Source organism: Sus scrofa, chromosome 3, assembly GCF_000003025.6.
Source record: "Sus scrofa isolate TJ Tabasco breed Duroc chromosome 3, Sscrofa11.1, whole genome shotgun sequence".
NCBI lineage: Eukaryota > Metazoa > Chordata > Mammalia > Artiodactyla > Suidae > Sus > Sus scrofa.
Window position 1 is genome coordinate 76,276,507 of NC_010445.4, and position 16,389 is coordinate 76,292,895.

At 39.5% G+C, this 16,389-nt stretch overlaps 1 long non-coding RNA gene across 2 annotated transcripts in view; it reads right to left on the reverse strand.

Moving 5' to 3' along the window:
• Positions 1 to 498, reverse strand: part of LOC110259998 — a 114,809-nt gene extending 114,311 nt beyond the window's left edge. For both annotated transcript variants that reach the window (XR_002342635.1, XR_002342634.1), the window contains exon 1: positions 406 to 498. This is a non-coding gene — a long non-coding RNA (uncharacterized LOC110259998). The remainder of the gene's footprint in view (positions 1 to 405) is intronic.

Consider the following 16,389-nt stretch of genomic DNA (forward strand, 5'->3'; position numbering starts at 1 on the left):
TCTGTGGCTCCGCAACAACCGCAACCTGCTGATTATTTTGAGAACCGCTCTCCTAAACCCAGATTCCTCATTCTAGCCGCACCTAAACATCCACTGGGGAAGCTGTAAACCAACCGAAACGCAGTCTCTGCAGATCGTGCCCGAGTGTTCGCTCCGAAGCTCTTAAGTGATACTTACGTTACAGTTTTTGGTTAAAAGGTTTCATTTTTATTACGAAAATATGTTCACAGACCCCCCCAAAAAAGTAGAGAGGATAAAGAAGTTTAAAAAAAAAAAAAGCACATTTTAAACACGCATAATCCCAAATCCTACCTTCCAAAAATAGCCACAGTTAACCCTCCAACTGGGGTGAAGATGGGGAGGCGGTAATTGAGGAGGGATGTAAATAAAGGAAGGTGAACTCACAGGAGCTGAAATCCTGGCCTCCATCACCTTCTCGAACTCTCTCTGAGCTGTTCTGTAGCTAAAACCCCTTGCGCCGCTGCCGCCGCCGCAGCCACTGCAATGCACAAGCGCGCAGGCGCAGTCACGCGCTCAGTCACGCGTACAGGCACGTGCGCAATTACGCGCACGCGCACGCGCACACTGGACTGAAAAAGGCGTGGGGAGACTGCTGTCTTCATCCTGAAGAAGCCGGTTTTCGATTTCATTTTGTGGGTGCCTAAGTTGGAAACATTTTGCTCACCAAACCAGATTTATGAAGTAACAATGACCTCATTTGGCATTTTTTACATTTATCATAAATGTATGTAACTCTCAATCAGAGCTGCTCTTTGGAATCAAGTAACCCAGGGCCAGCACGGAGTTGCTATAATGCCGTCCTAGAGAAGAATCAAAAATGCTAATTGAAAGCCAATCAATCAATGGAAAAATGGGCAAAAGACCTGAATAGACATTTCTCCAAAGATATACAGATGGCCAACAAACACATGAAAAAATGCTCAACATCGCTGGTTATAAGAGAAATGCAAATCAAAACTACCATGAGATACCACCTCACACCAGTCAGAATGGCCATCATTAATAAATCCACAAATAACAAGTGCTGGAGGGGCTGTGGAGAAAAGGGGACCCTCCTGCACTGTTGGTGGGAATGTAAACTGGTACAGCCACTATGGAGAACAGTTTGGAGATAACTTAGAAATCTATACATAGAACTTCCATATGACCCCGCAATCCCACTCTTGGGTATCTATCCGGACAAAACTCTACTTAAAAGAGACACGTGCACCCGCATGTTCATTGCAGCCCTATTCACAATAGCCAGGACATGGAAACAACCCAAATGTCCATCAACAGATGATTGGATTTGGAAGATGTGGTATATATACACAATGGAATACTACTCAGCCATAAAAAAGGATGACATAATGCCATTTGCAGCAACATGGATGGAACTAGAGAATCTCATACTGAGTGAAATGAGCCAGAAAGACAAAGGCAAATACCATATGATATCACTTATAACTGGAATCTAATATCCAGCACAAATGAACATCTCCTCAGAGAAGAAAATCATGGACTTGGAGAAGAGACTTGCGGCTGCCTGATGGGAGGGGGAGGGAGTGGGAGGGATCGGGAGCTTGGACTTATCAGACACAACTTAGAATAGATTTACAAGGAGATCCTGCTGAACAGCATTGAGAACTTTGTCTAGATACTCATATTGCAATAGAAGAAAGGGTGGGGGAAAAATGTAATCGTAATGTATACATGTAAGGATAACCTGACCCCCTTGCTGTACAGTGGGAGAATAATAAAAAAAAAAAAGAAAAGAAAAGGAAAATGCTAATTGAGCCTAAGCAATTTATCTAAGGTATTTTTTTTTTTAATTTAAGAAGTTTGAAATGCTAAAATACAAGAAACCTGTCACCACCATTGAGAGTCTGGGGATATTTGGGCGGGAAAAGGAAGGACGATGAATAACAAATTTCCCTAGGGCATTAGGTTAAAAAGGGGAGGGGAGCTTAAGGGCAGTGTTCTACTATAAAGCTAAAATTGTTAGGAATTTTATTCTGCCAGTAATTATACATGAATCCTTGAGCAAATCAAGCTATCCTGTCTTACTTTCCCATTTGTAAAATGAGAGGGACTGAGTTTAAGTCAGGGTTTCTCAACCTTGGCACTGTTAACATCTCAGGTGGGATACCTCTGTTAGGGGGCCTCCCTGTGTGTTGTATAGGATGTTTAGCGGCATCTCCAGCTTCTATCCACTAGATGCTAAGAGCACACAGGTCCCTTCTGCCCTAGTTGTGATGGTCAAAAATGTCTCCAGACATTGCCAGATGTCCCCATGTTGTTTTTCTCTAATCAACCATGATTTAGAACCACTGGTCTACAGTAATTCTGAAGGTCTCTTTATTTTCAAAAATTCACAAAGTATGTGGGAAAAGCAGGGAAGGCAAATTGGACGTTATCAAGGAACATGCATATAAAAAGCCAAAGATGAGGACATGTAGAATTACTGTAGAATTATCCTGTAAAGCATGGGTTCTCAAGCTTGGCTGAACATTAGAATCACCTGAGGAGCTTTTCAAATTCCCAGTCCCAAGGTCAAACCCCTGACCAATTAAATCAGAACTCTGGGAGTTGAACAGAGTTCAGGTGATTCTGCTGTGTAGCAATTTGAGGACCAGCAGAGGAGACAACAATAAGTCTGTTCATTATTTCTCATGATCCTGATAAAACTTAATTTCAATCAGAAGAAAACCGAAAGTACAGTGTAGGCTGGCCTTGTACAAAGCACTGGGGTATATGCCCTCTTAAATCAGGCCAACCTCAAGCTTTCATTTTCAATAAAATCCATACCCACTTCCTGGAGAAATACTTGGGCATCTGGAGACTTAAAGATGAAAAGCCCAGTGTCTCTGAGGGAGGTGCAGCCATTTATTTCTTGAATCCTCCGGTCGCTGCAGGTAGGGACCTGAGACCATGCCAACTATTCTCTCCAAACCAGGACTCTCAATTGCATTAATCCTGTTCAACAGAGATTATCTGTTCTAATTTATCAAGTAAATGACTATCACATCAAAAAAAAAAAAATGAACGCACACCCTGGAAGAGGAAGATACACACCTGTGCTCAGCTGTGTGGCAGGGGTTGGAAGAGGCCTAGAGACCTAACAATGAAGCAAAGCCACTACTAACTGGATTTAACAGGAATGTGACATAAGCAGTTGGAAGGGATCACTGTAAAGTAACCAAAGAATCCTCCATCATATCCTGGAGATTCTGTGCTGATTAATGTGGTACCCTTCAAAGTGCTTAGTTACCTAGGAAGAAAGTAAAAGGATGCAATCCTATTTACTGTAATTTTTGTTATGCTGTTACAAAAAAAAATAGCAGTGGCAGCCAAAATTTATTGAACACTTGCTCTGTGCCAGGTGCTGTGCTAAGCATTTCATATATGTTATTTCATTTAATCCTCACAACAACTCTATTTTATTGGTATTATTATCAATTATTATTATCCCTGTCCTAATAATTGAGGAAACTGAGGTTTGAAGAGGTTAAGCAACTTGCCCATGAACATGCTTCAGCAGCCACAGGAATGGGAATTAAACCATAGGCAGTCTGACTACAGAAACTAAATTCTTTTTTTTTAATTTAGTTTCTTGAAGTATAGTTGATTTACAATGTTGTGCTAGTTTCAGGTGTATAGCAAAGTGACTCAGTTATATATATATGTGTGTCTGTGTGTATATATATATGTACTTGTTTCCATATTCTTTTCTATTATGGTTTATCACAGGATGTAGAATAGAATTCCCTGTGCTATATAGTAGGACCTGTTGTTTATCCATTCTATATATAATAGTTTGCATCTGCTAATCCCAAACTCCCAACCCATCCCTCCTGACCCCCCATCCCCTTGGCAACCACGAGTCTGTTCTCTAGTCTATGAATCTGTTTCTGTTTTGTAGATAAGTTCATTTGTGTCATACTTTAGATTCCACATTTAAGCAATATCACATAGCAGTTTTTTTTTTCTTTTTGACTTACTTCCCTTAGTATGATAATCTCTAGATCCATCCACATTGCTATAAATGGCAGTATTTCATTCTTTTTATAGCATAGTATGCCATTGTATATATATACCACAGCTTCATCCATTCATCTTTCGATGGATATTTAGGTTGTTTCCATGTCTTCAGAGTCTAAATTCTTGAACATACTGTTATATGGCCTCGTAAGTCTTGTATTCATTTGTTAGATCATGAAACTAATGCCTTTGCATAGCAATCTTTCAATTATGAATTCAAAACACTTTTAAAGAATGTATTATATGGGCTTATGCCTAGATACGACCCAGATGGAGAAATGTCATGCCCATGTTCTCCAGCATGGCTTCAGACCTAACAGAATCACCTAGGGGAGTTCATCTAACTGCAGAGTACTTGGCCCCATCTCACACCTACCATATTGGAATTCGAGGTTTGAAGAAACCAGGGTGGGAATCTGCGTTGTGAACTAGCTCCCCAGATGATGCTTTTGCCTGAGAAGCATTCCCCTAGGACTGGCACACCTTTGCATTTGAAAAGCAAAGCCTTATGCCTGTGAAACTTGAAGAAAGAATATTTATCTCTCCAGAATTATAAAACAAGAAGCTGCAAAGATCAGTTTTAAGAGCCAGAAGATTCCCAGTGAGGCAGTGCCCTGAAAGAGCCCTGGACGTATTTTGACATATTCAATTTAAGACATAAACCCACTTACCTGAATACATCATACTTTGCAATGAGAATCTGCCTTCCTCTGGAGACCAGAAGTCTGCTTTGTTAATATCACTTAAGCTATTACTTATAATCTTCAAAACACACACACACATACACACACACACACACACACACACACACACACACACACACACCTACATGAATTTGAGTAAACACTATGTAACCAGAAAATGAAATTGCTCCAAATAACCATTATGACTTTTCTTATATGCTCACATTATAATAAAATTCTGAGTGAGAGCTATCAGTGGAGATGGAAATTATACACCATGCGTTTCTCTACAATATATGAGCCCTTAAGGGCTATGATGGCATCTTATTCCTCTCTGGCTCTCCAGTTCCAAGCACATAGTAGGCAATTAATCCAGTTTCTGTTAAGAAAACAAAAAAAAAGGAAGCTTCAAATGAATCAGTGAGCAAATCAATTCCCTGATGAGAAGCTTCACAAGTTATCTCTCCTGCAGTGCAAACTTTATTTACTTATTTTTTATTTTTATTTATCTTTTGAGGGCCACACCCACAGCATATGGAGGTTCCCAGGCTAGGGGTCAAATCAGAGCTGTAGCTGCTGGCCTACACCACAGCCACAGCAATGCCAGATCTGAGCTGCATTTGGGACCTACACCACAGCTCATGGCAACATCGGATCCTTAAACTACTGAGCAAGGCCAGGGATCGAACCTACGTCCTCATGGATGATAGATTCGTTTCCTCTGAACCACAACAGGAACTCCCAGTACAAATTTTAAACAGGCCTGCTCTCTGAATACAGGAGAAGTTTTTTGTGTGTGTGTGTGTTTTTTTTTTTTTCCTTTTAAGGCTGCACTTGTGGCATATGGAAGTTGCCAGTCTAGGGGTTGAACTGGAACTACAGCTGCCAGCCTACACCACAGCCACAGCAATGCCAGATCCAAGTTGCATCTGTGACCTACGCCACAGCTCATGGCAACGCCAGATCCCCAACCCACTGAGCAAGGCCAGGGATCAAACCTGCATCTTCATAGAAACTGGTCAGATTGGTTTCTGCTGCACCACAACAGGAACTTCCAGAGGCTTTTTTTAACCACCTAACTTCTCCTAGTAACACTTCTTTGAGTCCTCAAGCCATGCCTCTTTGCAACAAAGGATAATCACCCAGCTTCTTCATCATACACATACAACCCAAAGGTAAGCCTCCAAACGAAAAACATAAACCAGAATAAAAGACATTGAAGAAGGAAGAGAGAGGAGACAGATTATCATTAAAAAAAAAAACAATAACAGTATACAACACACCAGGGGTTGTGAAAATATCAAATTTTCATCTTACAGCAAAGATTGTGTTGAGCATTGCTTCATTCTGCTATTCATGAGTTTCATATTCTTCCTCGCATTAAAACATATTTATGCTGCTGCTTCATTTCCTCCAGTCCCTGTGCAACATGAATATTCACATAGCCCCTATAGGCTGCAAATGTGTACACACACACACACACATACACCCCTACATCACACCCAAATGTCGGCCTCTTGATCCCTGGAAACACGTATGATTAGAGAATTTCCGAACGGCTGCAAAACAAATGTTAGAGATGATACTATTCAAACAGCATCAGAAGAACCTATGTGGTGTGGGTTTGGTTTCCAGCCACTGGAATAATTCTGAGTTAATGTATTCAGAACATCTTACTCAGACATCCACATTGTCACATCAAATCATGAACATTCAGACCTTAAAGAGAACCTCAAATCATCTGCTTCCAAATCCCTCATTTTACACACAAGGAGATCAAGCTCAAGTGAAAGGGCTTGCCCATAATCAGATGATAAGTTGGTGCCTGAATATCCAATCCAGTTGTCTCTCTACTATGCCACATTGGGACCGCTATTTTGCACTTAATAGATAGCTAGCTAGCAGTTCAACAGGAAAATTCATCCAGAGTCCTCTTGGTAATGGCTGCAGGATCTAAATTCAATTTCTATAAATAATTGCCAATTTTTGTTACAGTTTCTGAAGAATGCTGGACTCCAATAATCAATATTATAATAAATGAGTTCTAGCTCTTCTGTGTTAGCCTCTTTTTTAAGTGCTAGTGGTTAATGGGAATAAAATATTAAAAAGAAAAAAAACTATATGGTTCAGAAAATCGACAAACTAGATATTCCCATTGGCCACAAGCTTTCCCTTCGTAACCCCCATTTGTAGAGGCAATGCCCTCTAACACAAGTGCTTCTCAAACTTTCATGTTGCATGAATCAAATAAAATGCAGATTATAATTCAGTTAGGCCAGAGCAACTTGGGATTCTGAGTTTCCAACAAGCTCCCAGGGGATTCTGATCCTCCTGGAGTATCCACAACAATCCAGGTTTCGACACCATACGAACAAAGCAAACCAGCTGGCAAAGAGTAAAAGACCAGTGAGAAGGCCCTGAAAGTAATGCTTATAATGAAGGTGGCAGAGCAGGAGAACAGGCCGACAAAAGTTGTTACCACCTAATAAAATAATGTCCTCTGGACATTCAGTCTACCTTATCTACATGTCAATGTCAGAAAAGCACACTATGTCAACATTCAATGTAAGTTGTACTTATTCAGGAAATTCATCTCCAAGAGATAAATCTGAATGCATAAAAGGCAGCAGAAGTTCTGATTCTCCACATTAATACTCAGGAGCAAGGAATAAATGAAACCAGAGCACTTCCGGTTGCTTATAAATAACTTCAATGCCAAGTATAGAGAAAAAGAAAGGTTTTTAACCACTCAGCCAGGAAAGCGAATCACTGAGTCCAGCCCTAGCCTTAGTTTACTGAACAAGCCAAACCATCGTATCTAACAACTTTACTTAGAACATAGATTCTGTGCCAGATGGACGTTTCTTTCAAAAAAAAAAAAAAATCAAATGGGCAACTTAATTTCAACCTTTTTGATTAAGTAAATCCTAGCTACTCTATGAACATGCTTCCAACCTTTGCCCCAGGGAATTGAGTGGTAACATGGAGAGCATGACCGTTTATTTGGCTTAAGGAACACATTAATTTATCTGGTTTATAGAATTTAAACATCTGACGAATGACAGTGGGGTTGATTTTATTCATCAGCTAATTGCTTTGCCACCTGGAGCTGAAGCTTTATATATGCAGCTTATAAAGATCTGAAAAGGATCTCAATTATTCTTTAATTTGTTCCTTGAATATAAAGTAGGAAAATCTGGCTTAATCAAACATTGTCTCAATTCTACTGGGATATGTCTAGTTACCTTATAACAAGGTAAGCTTTCATTTAATCATATGATATGATAATTCCCCACTTTCAAGCCAAGTAGCCTCTTAGTTACAATCAATTTTCCACTGAAAAAATAAACATTGTCTCTTTACTGAAATCCCAGTAGAGAAAAATAGCCCTTTTTAATGAAACTTGCTGCTAATACAACCACACCAGGAATTTCTGTGTAAGAATCCATTAAACCTCCTAATTTGACATTGCTGGTAAATTACAGAATAAAGCAAGTTCCATGAACAATTCTCTATATGCACATGGCCATATTCTTGGCACACATGAAAGAAATGGATAATGAGTGAGTATGTGCACACACACACGCACACAGCATTACTGGAATCTATTAAATATCACTTAATAAATGTTTTAATCAAGTTGAATTCTACAATTTATCCAAGGGATAAAAAAAGAGAAGAAACTAGCAGTCATGCAATTTCTTTAATTGCACTGAGTGAATCTGAAATGCCAGCTTGTGCTAGAAGGCTGCGAGAAATCCCAAGACATAAAAGCAGTAACTGGCAGGCAACTGGGACACCTCTTGAAATGTAGCCTTGCAACAAGCTGAAAGTTAAAACTGTAATGCCATTATTTTAATGACTCAGGGTACTACAGATTTAAAGCCAAGTATTTGGTCCCTATTGTACCAAGTTTACCTTCCTCATTTCTTTCTTTCTTTCTCTTTCTTTCTTTCTTTCTTTCAGCCACACCCACAGCATATGTAAGTTCCCAGGCTAGGAGTCTAATCGGAGCTGTGGCTGACAGCCTACACCACAGCCACAGCAACACCAGATCCAAGCCGAGTCTGTGAACTACACCACAGCTCATGGCAACACCGGATCCTTAACCCACTGAGCAAGGCCAGGGATTGAATCCGAAACCTCATGGTTCCTAGTCAGATTCGTTTTTGCTGCGCCACAACAGGAACTCCAACCTTCCTCGTATCTTAAATGCCATACAGCTGCCAAGATAGGCTAAGTCAGGGAGAACTGGGGGTCAGGCATGGCATTGCACACGCTTCCTTGAGGAAAGCAGGTCATCCACTAGCACCCATTTGAGAAGAAAAGGGAGTGTCTGGAGCCTAAGGCAGGTGAATGGCAGAGGTACAGGTAGACAGATGGCAGTAGACACACTGTCACTGGGAGCAGAGACTTGAGTTCAAAGGCGGGGCAGGTCCCCTGTTCCCTGAAAGCAAGGGAGAACTGTTTTGTGTGATGAGACAAGGAACCAAAACAAAGCTCTGGCAAGGGGGGATGGCACAAGCACCCTAAAACAGACCAGGACCCCAAACAATGGATCTGACCATGAACAATAATGCAAGATACCACGGACCGGCACAACAATCAAGGTTTAGAGTAAAAGCAGCCCCCTTTTATCATCTTCCAAAGCACCTAGAACAGGATCTTCCTTAGAAGTAGTTTACTTAATAAATAACAATGTGTAGTCTAATAAAACCTTGACTGTTAGGACCAGAAGAGATCCTAAGCAATATCTAACCCCTTTTCACCTAACAGCAGGAGTCCCTCAGATGTCTGGAGGTAGTATAGCTTAGATACTAAAGTAACCCTATAAATCACTAGGTGTGTTGCTTTGGGCAGCTTTTGTGCCTCTTTAAAAAGGGGTAATGATAATAATAGCACTTGTTTCATAGATGGTTGTGAAAACTCAGTGAGACAGCCATAGTCAGCAATAGTGTCCGGGATATGTAACAACTCAATAAATGTTGCCTTCTATTATATCGTCATCATCATGTTATGAACTGAATTTCATCCCCCTAAAATTTGCATGTTGAAGCCCTAAGCCCACAATGTGACTATAATTGGAGAAGAGGGACTCTAAAGAAATAATTAAGGTTAAATGACAAGAACGGTATGGAGGTTCCTCAAAAAATTAAAAATTGAGCTACCATAGGATCCAGCAATCCTTCTTCTGGGTATATATCTGAAGGAAATTAAGTCTTGAAGAGATATATCCTCTCCCGTGTTCATGGCAGCACTATTCACAAAAGCCAGGATGTGAAAACAACCTATGTGTCCATCAATGGATGAATGAATGAAATTCTACCCCATTTCTTCTACCAACAAAAATGTGGTAGAATATACACTGGAACATTAGTCAGCCATAAAAAAGAAAGAAAGCCTACCTTTTGTGGTAACATTGAAGGACTTTAAGGGCATTATACCCAGTGAAATAAGTTAGACAGAAAAAGACAAATATTGTATGTTTTCACTCATACGTGGAAACTAAAAAAGCAAACTCAAAGAAATGCAGTGGTTGCCAGGTGCTGGGCATGGGAGAAATAGGGAGATGTTGGTCAAAAGGTACAAACTTCCAGCTAGAAGGTAAATTAGTTCTGGATATCTAATGTACAGCTTGGTGACTATAAGGAACCATACTGCATTACATACTTGAAGGCTGTTAGGAAAGTAGATCATAAAAGTTATCACCACACACACAAAATCGGTAATTATGTGAGGGGACACAATTTACAAGTATAAATTGTGGTAATCATTCCACAATTTATACTTGTATCAAATCATTGCATTTTACACCTTAAACTTATATGTGTTATATATCAATAACATCTCAAAATAACTGGATAAATATTTTTAAATGCCTACGGATAAAATTATGCGCTCTCTAGAATCATCTGCAAGTTAATTCCATGGGAAGGAAATCAGGTTTTTATGAGTTGATACTTTTTGAGGAAAGAGGATAGATACATGGGGGTTGGGTTGGTTCATTTGTTTTCTTTATTGGCCATCTCATGGCATATGGAGTTCCTGGGCCAGGGATCAGATCCCAGCTGCAGTCGTGACCTAAGCCACAGCTGTGGCAGTGCTGGATCCTTAACCCACTGTGCCAGACCAGGGATCTATCCTGCGTGCGTCCCAGCGCTGCCAAGATGCTGCTGATCCTGTTGCGCCACTGTATGAACTCCGGGAATTGGTTTTCTATTCTTTCTGATTTAAACACTTTCTTTAATTCAGAACAACATTTTAATAAATATATTATTCTCAGTTCATTGTTCACAGCACAATGCTTAAAAAATAAAACACTACAAATATTTTTTTAAAAGTTAAATGGGGTCACGTGGATGGATTCTAATGCAATATGACTGGTGTCCTCATGGGAAGAGGGAAAGACACCAGGGAGCACACACAGAGGAAAGCCCGTGTGAGGACACTGCAAGAAGACCGCCATCTGCAAGCCAAGGAGAGTGGCCTCAGGCCTCAATCAAATCATCACTGCTAGCACCTTGGTCTTGAACTTCCAGCCTCCAAAACTCTGAGAACATAAATTTCTATTGTTTAAGCCACCCAATCTGGGGTATTTTGTTATGGCAGCCATGGAAAACTGATATAGTCACTATCGTTATTACCAGGTCCATGTCACACTGCCTACTAAAGGCAGTGGAGGATAAGGACCTAGACTCATTGCTCATTCTGTCAGCTCCCTCTCCCGCCTTATTTCCCCAAATGCCCTATTTGGTCTCTTATACTAAAACAGTACTTTCTGGTCTGTTAAGAAGAGGCTAAGATGTAATTCAAGACAACATAGAAAGGGTAAGAAATATGAAAATCTGGAAGAAAATCAAGTGTCTCTGTCTCAAAGAAAGAAGCTAGTTCTGACATTTACCCTTTCACCTACCACCCCCCAATAAGCCCACACAGGTCTGCAGCAGCCATACTGAGGAAGCCTGAAGCCATACTGAGGTCATAGGCTAGATCCAGGGCATGGGTTGTATCTCCTCCCCAGAGAAGGAGCAATCCAGGGAGACTGCCTGGAGCTTGATCCATAAACAGACTGCAGTTCACCTCAGTGGCTGCCATAATAGTCTTGTCTTTCTGCCCAAATAAAGCACCATACAGATTAGAAGACTCCAAATACAGAGAGGGCATATTTGTTCCACAAGCAATACTGCCTCCTTTATAAAATGGATGGACTCAGCCATCAAGGTTTCCCATACCTTGGATTGACAAGTGGAAGGTGCAACCCATTAAAAATCCATCAGAATACACAGAATAGATAAACAAGTTCCTACCATATAGCACAGGGAACTCTATCCAATATCCTGTAATAAACCATAATGGAAAAGAATATGAAAAAGAATATATATATATAACCGAATTACTTTGCTGTACATCAGAAATTAACAAAATATTGTAAATCAACTGTATTTCAACAAAATAAAATTTTTTTTCATGTCTTTTTAGCACCGCACCCGTGGCATATGAAGGTTCCCAGGCCCAGGGTCGAATCGGAGTGCACTGCTGGCCGACATCACAGCCACAGCAACAGCGACACAGGATCCGAGCCGTGTCTGTGACCTACACCACAGCCCATGGCAACGCCGGATCCTCAACCCACCGAGCAAGCCCAGAGAGCGAACCTGCATCCTCAAGGATCCTAATTGGGTTTGTTAACCACTGAGCCATGACAGGAACGCCTAAAATTTTTCTAAAAATCCAGGGAGCTGGATCAAGATCAAGAAATGGTGCTGGTACAACTAAAACGCCACACAGAAAAGAATGAAACTGGATCCCTCCCTCACACTGTATACAAAAATTAACTCTAAATGAATAAAAGACAAAAATGTAAGTGTTAAAACTGTGAAATCTTAGAAGAAAACATAGGGATAAATCTTCACAACCTCACATTTGCCAATGAATTCTCAGATGTGACATCAAAAGCATGAGCAACAAAAGAAAGATAGATATATTCGACGTCATAACAATTAAAGGCTTTTGTGCACCAAAGGGTACTATCAATAAAATAAAAAGATGATCCACAGAATGGAAAAACACATTCGCGAATCACATAGCTGATAGAGGATTAAGTCTAGACTATATAAAGAACACTTATAACTCAATAAAAAGACAAGCCTATTTAAAAATTAGCAAAGGATCTGAAGAGACATTTTGCCAAGGATCCATACAAATGGCCACTGAGCATATGAAAAGATGATACACATCATTAATCAGCAAGAAAATGCAAATCAATATCACAATGAGGCACTGCTTCATACCCATTAATATGGTTTTAATAAAAAATATGGACAATAATAAATATTGGCAAGGATGTGGAAAATTCAGAAGCTTCATACACTGCTGGAGGAAGTACATAACAGTGCACTTTCTGAAACAGTCCTCAAACGATCCTCAAACGATTAAACATATACTTGCCGTGTGACTCAGCAGTTCCACCCCTAGGTAGCTACCCAAGAAAAGTGAAAATATTTATCCACACAAAAACCTGCACATGAGTGTGTATAGCAGTATTATTCGTAATGGCCAAAAGGTGGGAACAACACAGATGTCCATTAACTAAGGAATGGATAAATACAACATAGGATACGCATACAGTGGCATATTACATGAAATTAAACATTAAATGAAGTACAAAAAGGAATGAAGTACTGATACATACTACCAGATAACTAAACCTTGAAAACCTTTTGCAAATAAAAGAATCTGATGACAAAAGACCAGATACTATATGATTCCATCTGTGTGAAATGTCCAGAATAAGCAAATCTATAGGGACAAAAAATTGACTAGTGGTTGCCTAGGGTAGAGGGAAGTGAGGGGTTGAGTATGGAGTTTCTTTTTGTGCTGGTGAAATGTTCTGAAATTGACTCTGATGATGGTTGCATAACTCTGTGAATAAAGCGAATTGTACACTATAAATGGGAGAATTGCATGGTATGTGAGTTTTATCTCAAGCTATTCCAAAAAATCCATCAGTCCTCTCAGTGTTCAGATCCCTTTTCCCAGCCTTAAACATTCCATACTTCATACTTATTCCCCCTGGAGGTCCATTTGTGATGCATAAGTGTGCTTCTGTGTGGCCTGCCACGTCAAGCTCATATTTGCAGTCGTGTGCCTTTGGTCCTTCCAATTCCCTGTATGTCCACAGTTCTCCCCATCATTCTTCACTAAGGAATATCTTCTTGTCCAGAATTCAATCATCTTTTCCAAGATAACTTTGATATCATAATCATGGATAACAAGTCTGTTTCTGATAAAGCCAGGATGAAAAGGCTAAAGAGATCAAACTTCTGTTCTCGAACATTTGCCTCCAAGCAGATGGACGTCCCAGCTGCAGGTGGAAAAGCATGCTGCATGAAGAACATACAACATTTTCTGTTTTCCTATTTTCAGATACTAACAGTTCTGATATCCATAATAGAGTCACTTTATGAGAAATTAAAAGTAAATTGCTGGAGTGGAAGATATCCAATAGCCAGCAAGAAAACAGAAAATTAACCTCCCCGCCTCTGTTTGTAATGAACAATTTCCACACTCCTCAGTGGTTAACTATTTATAAATACTATGCCTGTTGAAAATTATCTGTCTTTACTGAGCTTCCAAATTCAGTTATTGACTGAATTTTGTGCCAAGGGCATCTGCTCCTTAGCAGTAAACCAGATCATTGTGGGACTATAAAATATCCCCTTGAATACTCAGTGCAGTTAAAATAATTCAACCTCCCTTTGTCAGAAAAAGGAGATCAAACTAAAGCGAAAACCCAAACCAAACAAACAAACAAAAACCAAAACAACAGTAACAACAACAGCAAAAATAAAACCCTAAAAAGATTGAATAGGGATCTTGGCTTTTGTTCTCTCTTTCCTCTCATCTCTCTCAAATATCTCCTTGCTTCACCCCCAAAATATAACTTCTCTGCAAAAACAATAGTGATTTTTCTTTAAAATGAAAAAAAAAAGAAGACTAGAAACAAATATGCCATCTGTTAACAGCGGATAATTCTGGGTAGTGAGAATACACGTAGACTTTAATTTTCTTTTTACTTTTCTGTATCTTTTAATTGTTCAAAAAAATAACTTTTTCAACAAATAAAATTTTAACATACATATCATGTCTTTCAAACCTTTGTTCCCACAACCCCAACCCAGAAACTATTTCAGCATAATGTCCTGGCAGGCTCCGCCCTCCACCCAAATAAATGGGAAATACTGTAATTTTTCTTTGGAAATCTTTTTGCCCCTTTTCAATTTTCTCTCCCACACCTACCATCACAACTCTGCCATCCATGGAAGAATCTACACTCTTCTAACTGAGACTTAGAAATCACCCCTTTGAGAATTACTGGCATTTTTTTTACTCTTTAATGTGAAATGACTATAAATTCAAAGGAAATCTCAAAGAAATACACAAGGAGGGCCTCTGCACCCTTCACCCAGCCTTCCCATATCCTAACAACTTACATAACTATTGTACTGTAGTGCTGTATCAAAACTAGGAAATTGATGCTATAAGCCATAGGGCTTATTTTGGTTTCACCAGTTATACATTTGCATGTGTATATGTTGCTCTATGTGATTTTATCACATGTGCAGCTTTACATAAGCTCCACCACAGTCAAGATACAGAATTGTTTTATTTCTCCTTTGCACTTTGCCTTCTTAGCCACATTCACCCACTTCCCCTACCCTATTCCAACATCCCCAAGCCCTAGCAACCCCTCCATCTCTATCATTATTATCTCACAAGTGTTTTATAAATGAAATCATATAGTATGTATCGCTTTGGAATTGGCTGTATTTCAACGTCAGCATAATTTCCTTGCGATTTATCCAAGTTGTTGCATAGAGCAATTTTTCATTCCTTTTCATTGCTAAGTAGTATTCCACAGGATAGATGTACCATGGTTCATTTAACAATTCAGCCATTGAAGGACATTTGTATAGTCTCCAGTTTGGGGCTATTAATAAATGTTCTATGAACATTCCTGTCCAAGTTTCTGAGTGAAAATAGTTCTCTGAGACAAATGCCCAGGAGCACAATTAGTGGTTTGTATGGTGATTGCATGTTTAGTTTTTAAGAAACTGCCAAGCTATTTCCTTTTTTAAAAATATAGTTGATTTACAGTGTTCTTTCAATTTCTGCTGTATAGCAAAGCGACCCAGTCATAACTATATATACATTCTTTTTTTTATGACAGGGAGTTTGGGGTTGGTAGATGTAAACTACTACATTTAAAATGGATAAGCAACAGGGTCCCACTGTACGACACAGGGAACTATGTCCAATCTCTTGAGTTATAACATGACTTTCTCTCCTTTTTTTTTTTTTTTTTCCTTTTTGACTGTACTCATGGCATGTAGAAGTTCCCAGGCTAGGGACCAAATCCACACCACAGCAGTGACCTGGGCCAATGCAGTGACAATGCCAGATCTTCAACCCACTGCACCACAAGGGAGCTCCTCCTCTTTTCTAATATAAACATTTAATGGTATGAAGTTCCCTCTTAACACTGTATCCCATAAATGCTGATATGTTGTTTTCTTTTTTATTCAATTCTAAGTATTTTTAAAATGTGTTTTGAGGTTTCCACAGGTTATTTAGAACTGTGTTGTTTCATTTCCAAGTATTTGGA